Genomic DNA, 8,750 nt, shown 5'->3' with positions numbered 1-8,750 from the left:
CCGGAGCTCCGCTGGTGACACTGGGGGAGCAGCACCCCTCCCGGAGCTCCGCTGGTGACACTGGGGGAGCAGCACCCCTCCCGGAGCTCCGCTGGTGACACTGGGGGAGCAGCACCCCTCCCGGAGCTCCGCTGTGCGCACTGGGGGAGCAGCACCCCTCCAGGAGCTCCGCTGTGCGCACTGGGGGAGCAGCACCCCTTCCGGAGCTCCGCTGGTGACACTGGGGGAGCAGCACTCCTCCCGGAGCTCCGCTGTGCGCACTGGGGGAGCAGCACCCCTCCCGGAGCTCCGCTGTGCGCACTGGGGGAGCAGCACCCCTCCCAGGAGCTCCGCTAGTGACACTGGGGGAGCAGCACCCCTCTCGGAGCTCCGCTGTGCGCACTGGGGGAGCAGCACCCCTCCCGGAGCTCCGCTGGTGACATTGGGGGAGGAGCACCCCTCCCAGGAGCTCCGCTGTGCGCACTGGGGGAGCAGCACCCCTCCCGGAGCTCCGCTGTGCGCACTGGGGGAGCAGCACCCCTCCCGGAGCTCCGCTGTGCGCACTGGGGGAGCAGCACCCCTCCCGGAGCTCCGCTGGTGACACTGGGGGAGCAGCACCCCTCCCGGAGCTCCGCTGGTGACACTGGGGGAGCAGCACCCCTCCCGGAGCTCCGCTGTGCGCACTGGGGGAGCAGCACCCCTCCCAGGAGCTCCGCTGTGCGCACTGGGGGAGCAGCACCCCTCCCGGAGCTCCGCTGGTGACACTGGGGGAGCAGCACTCCTCCCGGAGCTCCGCTGTGCGCACTGGGGGAGCAGCACCCCTCCCGGAGCTCCGCTGTGCGCACTGGGGGAGCAGCACCCCTCCCAGGAGCTCCGCTGGTGACACTGGGGGAGCAGCACCCCTCCCGGAGCTCCGCTGTGCGCACTGGGGGAGCAGCACCCCTCCCGGAGCTCCGCTGGTGTCACTGGGGGAGCAGCACCCCTCCCAGGAGCTCCGCTGTGCGCACTGGGGGAGCAGCACCCCTCCCGGAGCTCCGCTGGTGACAGTGGGGGAGCAGCACCCCTCCCGGAGCTCCGCTGTGCACACTGGGGGAGCAGCACCCCTCCCAGGAGCTCCGCTGTGCACACTGGGGGAGCAGCACCCCTCCCGGAGCTCCGCTGTGCACACTGGGGGAGCAGCACCCCTCCAGGAGCTCCGCTGTGCGCACTGGGGGAGCAGCACCCCTCCCAGGAGCTCCGCTGTGCGCACTGGGGGAGGAGCACCCCTCCCGGAGCTCCGCTGTGCGCACTGGGGGAGCAGCACCCCTCCCGGAGCTCCGCTGTGCGCACTGGGGGAGCAGCACCCCTCACAGGAGCTGCGCTGTGCGCACTGGGGGAGCAGCACCCCTCCCAGGAGCTCCGCTGTGCGCACTGGGGGAGCAGCACCCCTCCCGGAGCTCCGCTGTGCGCACTGGGGGAGCAGCACCCCTCCCGGAGCTCCGCTGGTGACACTGGGGGAGCAGCACCCCTCCCGGAGCTCCGCTGTGCGCACTGGGGGAGCAGCACCCCTCCCGGAGCTCCGCTGTGCGCACTGGGGGAGCAGCACCTCTCCCGGAGCTCCGCTGGTGACACTGGGGGAGCAGCACCCCTCTCGTAGCTCCGCTGTGCGCACTGGGGGAGCAGCACCCCTCCCAGGAGCTCCGCTGTGCGCACTGGGGGAGCAGCACCCCTCCCAGGAGCTCCGCTGTGCGCAATGGGGGAGCAGCACCCCTCCCGGGAGCTCCGCTGTGTGCACTGGGGGAGCAGCACCCCTCCCGGAGCTCCGCTGTGCGCACTGGGGGAGCAGCACCCCTCCCAGGAGCTCCGCTGTGCTCACTGGGGAGCGCAGGATGCCTGGCCACAGGGTCTCACTGGCCACAGGCCTGCTCCCCGCAGCGCTCAGCCGCCCTGGCTCCGTGCAGCCGGTGGTGGCTCCCGAAGCTTCCTTCCAAAGGGACCTCAGCGGCGGTTCCGGTGGCCGAGGCTGGCCGCTCGGCACAGCCGGGCAGAGTGTCAGAGACCCGCCGAGCCTTCCGGTGCCCCATGCCGGCCGCCGGCTTCAGGCAGGAGGCGCCAGTGGTCCTGGGGCTGCGAGGCTCGGGGGGGACGGGGCGGGGGGCGGGGGGCAGTGGGAGCTGAAGCCAAGCCGCCCGCCCAGCAGGTGCTGAGACGAACGGCCTCTCGTGGAGGAGCCTGTTGTCCCGCGGCCTCCGCTGCCCCCCCGGGCGGCCAGGGCCGGGGCGCCGTGCTCGGTGTCCTGCGCCGGCGGTTTCTAGGGTTTGGCTGTGAATGAGGCGGCTGCGGACTGGGCTCGTGCGGGCCCTCTGGTTGGGACCGCTGGGCGCGCCCTCCAGAGGGGGCAGCGCGGGGCTGGCGCTGGGTGAGCGGGCGGGCGGGCGGGCGGAAGCAGGGAGCGGAGGCGGGCGCGGGGATGTGCGGGGGGAGGGGGGGGGAGGGGGCTGGAGGGGGTGGGGTGACTGCGCAGGCCCTGGGAGCCACGGCTTCCCCTCGGCCTGTCCCCAGCTGTCCCTGGAAGCCGGGTGCTTTCGGACGGCAGGTCGGGCTGTGCAGAGAATCGGACGGCGAGGGGGGCGGGGCGGGGCGGGGCGTGGGAGGGACGGCTCCGCCGGGGGCGCCCGCGCTGGGCCCGGAGCCTGGGGCGCCTTCCAGGCCGGGACAGGAGACCCGCGTCGGAGCGCAGTGAGGCGGGGACCCACCCCCTTGCTCTCGGCATCAGGCGCTGGAGAGGCTCCCCCCCCCCCCCCCCAGGCTCTGCCACCTCGCAGACCCCAGTCCGCTGCATCCGGACCCTCGTCCCAGCCTCGATGACGCAGGAGGAACCATCCCAGGGCGCAGTGAACGAGGGGGTGCGCAGTGTGTGGCTCCATTACGGGGGGAGGAGGAGGGAGCACCACTACACATTCGCCGTGGCCTCTGACCCCGGGCCCAGGGCGCCCAGCCGGAGGGGCGGCGCGGAGGTGGCCCGCCTGCCCCTGGGCGCCCTCCGCCTCCTGTCTGGGTGCAGGCTGCTGCGAGGGTGAGAGAGGAAGAGGACCAGGCGGGAGGCAGGGCTGTGGTTTAGGTCCAGGGAGAGGCCACCCTGTCCACAGTCTGACCCGCCCAGCACCCTGCAGCGTTACAAGGGCCACCAGGCTGCTTTTGGGGACCCCAGGGCAGAGGGTTAGGAGGCCATTGGGCTCAGATGTGCCCTGGGGCCACGGAGGGGCTGGGCACCTATGCTGCAACACACACCCCCTCTGCCAGGCAGGCGTGTCTTGCGGCTGAGCCAGGCTTGTGCCAGGGACCACAGAGGAGCCGCCAAACCCAGCCATGGTGAGTTTGACCCCCAAGTTACGGGTTCAGTCCCCAGTCAGGGCACAGAGGGGAATTGTTCTAGCTCAGGTCTCTCTCTCTCTCTCTCTCTCTCTCTCTCTCTCTCACTCACACACACACACACACACACACACACACACACACACACAGTGCAAAGTAGTGCGACCTTGCAGGAATCCCAATCAGGGAATCCCGAAAGGGGGTGGAGACCTAACTGGGCCAGATTACAGGACTGTGATGAGGTATGCCAGGGAGGTGGGCATTGCTCAGAGGTCAGCGAGGAAACAGTATGGAGGTTCCTCAAAAAATTAAAAATAGCAGCACCGTATGACCCAGCAATTCGACTCTCTGTATTACCTGAAAAAAATCCAAAACACTAATCTGAAAAGACACATGAACCCCGTGCTCACTGCAGCGTCATTTACAGGAGCCAAGCGAGGGAAGCAACCCACAGCCCTCAGGAGAGGAGTGGAGGAGCCCTGCCCTGTCGCTCAGCCGGTTAGAGCATCTCCCGAGACACCAAGTTTCTGTTCGATCCCCGTCAGGGGATCAACCAGCGCATCAATGAGCGGAACAACAAATTGATGTTTCTCTCCCCCTTCCTCTCTCAAATCAATAAATTTAAAACACATTTAAAAAATAGACGAGTGGATAAAGAGCATAAACAAAGATACAGAGAACGGGCCAATGGTTGCCAGAGGGAAAAGGAGTTTGGGGTTTGGGTGGAAAAGATGAAGGGATTAAGAAGTACAAATTGGTTGTTACAAAATAGTCCTGGCGATGTAAAGTACAGCTTAGGACAGTGATGGGCAACCTTTTGAGCTTGGTGTGTCAAACTTCGCCAAAAACCTGAGCATAACTCGAGTAGTGTGTCACTTTGAGGAAAAAACATTATTTTGCGAATGTTTCATCCTCAGGAGCAGCAAATGTTTCATCCTCGGCACGCGGTCTCCTCAGCGGCCGCGTGTCATCAGAAATGGCTACGCGTGTCAGTGCTGACACGTGTGTCATAGGTTCGCCATCACTGGCTTAGGAAATATAGTCAGTAATCCTACCTAACAAAACAGTAATATGCAAATTGACGGCACCTTCATTACGCCCACCAGCCACGCCCAGCAGTCAAGCCACGCCCACCATCCAATCAGAGCGAGTATGCAAATAAACCTGACCAAGATTGTGGTTAATTTGCATACATAGGCACCCTGAGCTGACCCCCTGCGACGGATTGCAGGGAGCTGGGGTCTGCTCTGACACCAGAACGAAAGCCTCCGCCAGAGGCTTTTGGCCTGGAGCTGGAGCGGACACCCACCTCCCCTGCCATCGAAAGCGGGGAGCTGGGTGTCCTGGTGCACGAGCGGACCCCTGCCATCGATCCCAGGGAGCTGGGCATTCCTTCAGCCTGGTACACCAGCAGACTCCCTGCGATTGATCACCTGGGCAGGGAGCTGGGGGTCTGCTTTCAGCCTGGGCAGGAGCAGACCCCCTGCGATTATCACAGGGAGCTGGGGGTCCGCTCCTGCCCAAGAGGCTTTCGGTCTGGGCAGGCCTGGGCAGGGGCTGAGCCGGTGATCAGCTGGAGCTGGAGGGGCCTGCCCAGGCCTAAAGCTTCGGCCAGAGGCTTTAGGCCTGGGCAGGGCCCAGCCCTCCATTGGTGTGAACTATAGAGGAAACACCTTTTCTGACTGCACATTGGCTAAGCTTCCTGTATGTCACTGGTAATATTCTTAGTAACTTGGGTAATAAGAATCCAAAAAGGTGATCTAGGGTTTTTCCACCACACTTCTGGAGAAAAAAATGAAGGTCTGCTGCTGGAGGGCTAAAAAATGTTATATCCTGCCCTAGCTGGTTTGACTCAGTGGATAGAGCCTCTGCCTGCGGACAGCAGGGTCTGGGTTTGATTCTGATCAAAGGCATGTACCTAGGTTGCAGGCTCCTCCCTGGCTGGGGCCCAGATCAGGGCTCATGCAGGAGGCAACCAATCAAAGTGTTCCTCTCACTTTGATGTTTCTCTCTGTCTTTCCCTTTCTCTTCCACATTCCCTAAAAGTCAATGGAAACATATCCTTAGGTGAGGAAAAAAAAAAAAAAGAAAGAAAGAAAGAAAGAAAGAAAGAAAGAAAGAAAGAAAAAGAAATGCATATCCTATGAAAGACACATCTTGAAAATGCCTTAAGAAAGTTGTCATTTTTTCTTGGTGAAGGGACTGGAGTCGGTGTTGATGAAAACACCTTGGTGGCTGTGGTGACTGGCAGTGGCTGCAGCAGTGGGGTGATGGGGCTGGTGCCTTCCCCTGATCAGCCCGGTTGCCTCCCACAAAGGGAGGCCAGACTGCGGCTTAGGTATGCTCCCTGTGGGGTGTGGGCCTAAGGCATCAGTAGGACATCCCCTGAGGGCTCCCAGTATGTGAGAGGGGGCAGGTTGGGCTGAGGGACCCTGGACCCCCAGTGCACGAATTTCGTGCACCGGGCCCCTAGTTTTATAATAAGTGTGAATGCTGGGTTCCTGAGATATTAGGGGAATCACTTCATAAGGCATAAAATGTCTACTCACCATATGACACACCTGGAAGTAATGTAACATTGTATGCCAACTGTAAATAAAATTTTAAAATCAATGGGAAGCCTTTGAAGAATTATACGTGAGGGAGTAACTTTTAAATTTGTTTTAGAAAGATTATGTCAACTCCATCCCGAATAACATCCTGAGGCCAGAGAGAGCAGTCAGGGACTGTTGCAAAAATCCAGGAGGGGCCAGTGGTGTCTTAAAGAAGCAGCAGTGGGGATGGAGAGATGGATGAAGGTCAAGGACAAGATCGAGGTGACGGCTACTCCTTATGGTGGGGAGGGAGGGACCGAGGGTGCCTACAGCGCCATGGCCTGAGCAGCTGCAGGGGCTGGGGCTGTGGGGGAGGCGGGCTGGGTGTCCGGGGTTAGGTGGGTGAGGAGACTGGGGCCCTGGTGGAGGTTTTCCCGAGGCATTCCACAAATCAGAAGCGGAGGTGGAGGTGGAGGCTGCTGATTGAGAAGTGGGAGGCACAGACAGACAGGATGGACAGCCAGGGCAGCTGCAGCCGCTCAGGGAGGTGAGGCCCTTCGAGGGAAGAAGGGACGCTGGGCGGGGGTTGGGGTCAAGAGCCAGGAGGCGCCTGGGTCCTTGTCTCTGTCACTCCTGGCTGGTGAGTTTGGCGGTGATTTCTGTCTCCCGCCCCCATACTAGACTTGGGTAAGGTCAGAGGTCTCCGTGGCCCACGAGCCTCGGAGGTCCCGGGAAGCCCTCAGCAGCGGTGGCGGCCAGGGCGTTGTGTAGCTCTGGCTCGGGGACTGTAGTCGTTTTGCTTCCATTTGTTTTGTGATGTGGCCTCTGACTAAGTTCTGATTTGGAGAAAGATCCCCATGACGCAAAGAGGGGGCCGCAGCACCAGCCTCAGGCCTGGCTGCTGGGCCACAGGAGGCCGGGGGCGGGGTGGGGTCAGGCAGGGGAGCTGGTATGCCGGGCTCAAGCCAGACTGAAAATAGTTTAATTTTAATAACCTTAGCTAGTCCTTCATGGATCCTCGTCAGCGTGTCCCCCGACTCCTCTGAAGGTGGAATTGGACGCATTGGCGGGAGGTGGGCCTGGCCGGGCTGTACGTTTGGTGGGTAGAGCTAGGAGGCCTCACTTCTCAGCCAACTTTTCTATGTGCACTTGGAGCTTTTTTTGTTCTTGGAGGGCAAGTTGGACCACACATACCCTTTTACCCTTTAAAAAATAATATATAATATATATAAATAATTTCAGAGAGGAAGGGAGAGGGAGAGAGAGATAGAAACATCAACGATGAGAGAGAAATACCGATTGGCTGCAGCCAGTACGCCCCCTACGGGGGATTGAGCCTGCAACCCAGGCCTGTGCCCTGATTGGGAATTGAACTGGTTCACAGGTTGATGCTCAACCACTGAGCCACACCATCTGGCCACCATTTTTTATTAACAATTTCCCTCCCCACAGGGACCAAGGATTTTCCTGGGAGAAAAGAATCTAGGATTCTGGCCTTGGCCTTGTATTCAAATGTAAAAACATCCTCATCTTTTGGGCATGGCTGTTCCAGTCAAGGCCAATCCTTAGAAAGGACTCAGGGTTCGGAGCAGGTACTCCTGAGGGAAGGGGGGCTGGAGGGAGCCGGACTCAGCCCCAGGTCCAGTTAACGCAGGTGGAGTTACATGTACCTGACGGTTGTGACTGATGGCTGACTCACATGCACTGGTGGCCTGGAAAGGGCAGCATTGGAGAAGGGAACCCTGGGAAAGCGGGAGATTCTGTTTGGAAGGCGGGCCTTAGGGAAGTGGTTCTCCGCTGAGAGTGGATCAGAATCACCTGGGAGGTCCCGCCCCGGAGGACCAGCTGGGCCAGGCCCTGCTTTCTCACCAGCCCAGGAGCTGCCCGCTGCTCACCCACCGGGAGGGAGCAGCGCCTGCGGATGTAAGTGCACTTCCTTTGCCTCCGAGGTGTGGCCTTGGTGCCTGAGAGGGACCTGGGAGTCACTTTGTGACTAGACTGGAAACGCCGGGAGTCCCATGGCTTCGCTCCCAGTGTACGTGGCTCCTGGCACAGGAAGGAGAGAAACACCGTTGCAGCAATGATGTTCTTGTGCACATCTTCCAGGTTAACACCCCCTCCCCTGGCTGGTTGCAGTCTTCCTCATGGCTCTGGGGGAGGGGACAGCCTGCCCAGCGGGACCAGGGGCGACGCGCTCCTAGAGGCAGAGGAAGCCAAGGGCCCGTGAAGGGCGTCCCGGTCCCTAGTCTGTCCTTGGCACCTCCTGGGCCACTGTGCTCCCTTTCCTCGGCTTCTGCCGCAGCTCTGCCCACGACGGTGCCCACACCTGCCAGCCCTCGGTCCAGGTCCTGCCATGTGCCCCACTCTCTCTCCTGTAGCGTGTGTGTGTGTGTGTGTGTGTGTGTGTGTGTGAGTGTGAGAATGTGTGTGTGTGTGTGTGTGTGTGTGTGTGTGTGTGTGAGTGTGTGTGTGAGTGTGTGTGAGTGTGTGAGTGTGTGTGTGTGTGAGAATGTGTGTGTGTGTGTGTGTGTGTGTGTGTGTGTGAGTGAGTGTGTGAGTGTGTGTGTGTGTGTGTGTGTGTGAGAATGTGTGTGTGTGAGTGTGTGAGTGTGTGTGTGTGAGAGTGTGTGTGTGTCAGAGTGTGTGAGAATGTGTGTGTGAGTGTGTGTGTGTGTGAGAGTGTGTGTGAGAATGTGTGTGAGTGTGTGTGTGAGTGTGTGTGTGTGAGTGTGTGTGAGTGTGTATGAATGTGTGTGAGTGTGTGTGAGAATGTGTGTGAGTGTGTGAGTGTGTGTGTGAGTGTGTGTGTGTGTGTGAGTGTGTGTGGAGGCTCTCAGTCTCTGGGTGCCGCAGGGAGCCATGGGCTGGGCTGGAAGCTGCTTGAAG

General features: G+C 60.9%; 1 long non-coding RNA gene across 2 annotated transcripts; it reads left to right on the top strand.

The window, feature by feature from the left end:
- The first annotated feature begins 2,771 nt into the window (after window positions 1–2,771).
- On the top strand, window positions 2,772–3,945 carry LOC129147123 (uncharacterized). 2 transcript variants are annotated; one of them, XR_008554458.1, is made up of 3 exons: window positions 2,772–2,864; window positions 3,266–3,330; window positions 3,758–3,945. It is a non-coding gene; the product is annotated as an uncharacterized LOC129147123 (long non-coding RNA). The 2 variants fall into 2 exon arrangements; XR_008554457.1 differs by having other exon boundaries at window positions 3,262–3,330.
- Window positions 3,946–8,750: the final 4,805 nt, after the last annotated feature.

The sequence above is a fragment of the Eptesicus fuscus genome, chromosome 18, assembly GCF_027574615.1.
Source record: "Eptesicus fuscus isolate TK198812 chromosome 18, DD_ASM_mEF_20220401, whole genome shotgun sequence".
In the NCBI taxonomy this organism is placed as follows: domain Eukaryota; kingdom Metazoa; phylum Chordata; class Mammalia; order Chiroptera; family Vespertilionidae; genus Eptesicus; species Eptesicus fuscus.
This window is presented reverse-complemented; position numbering and strand designations above follow the sequence as displayed.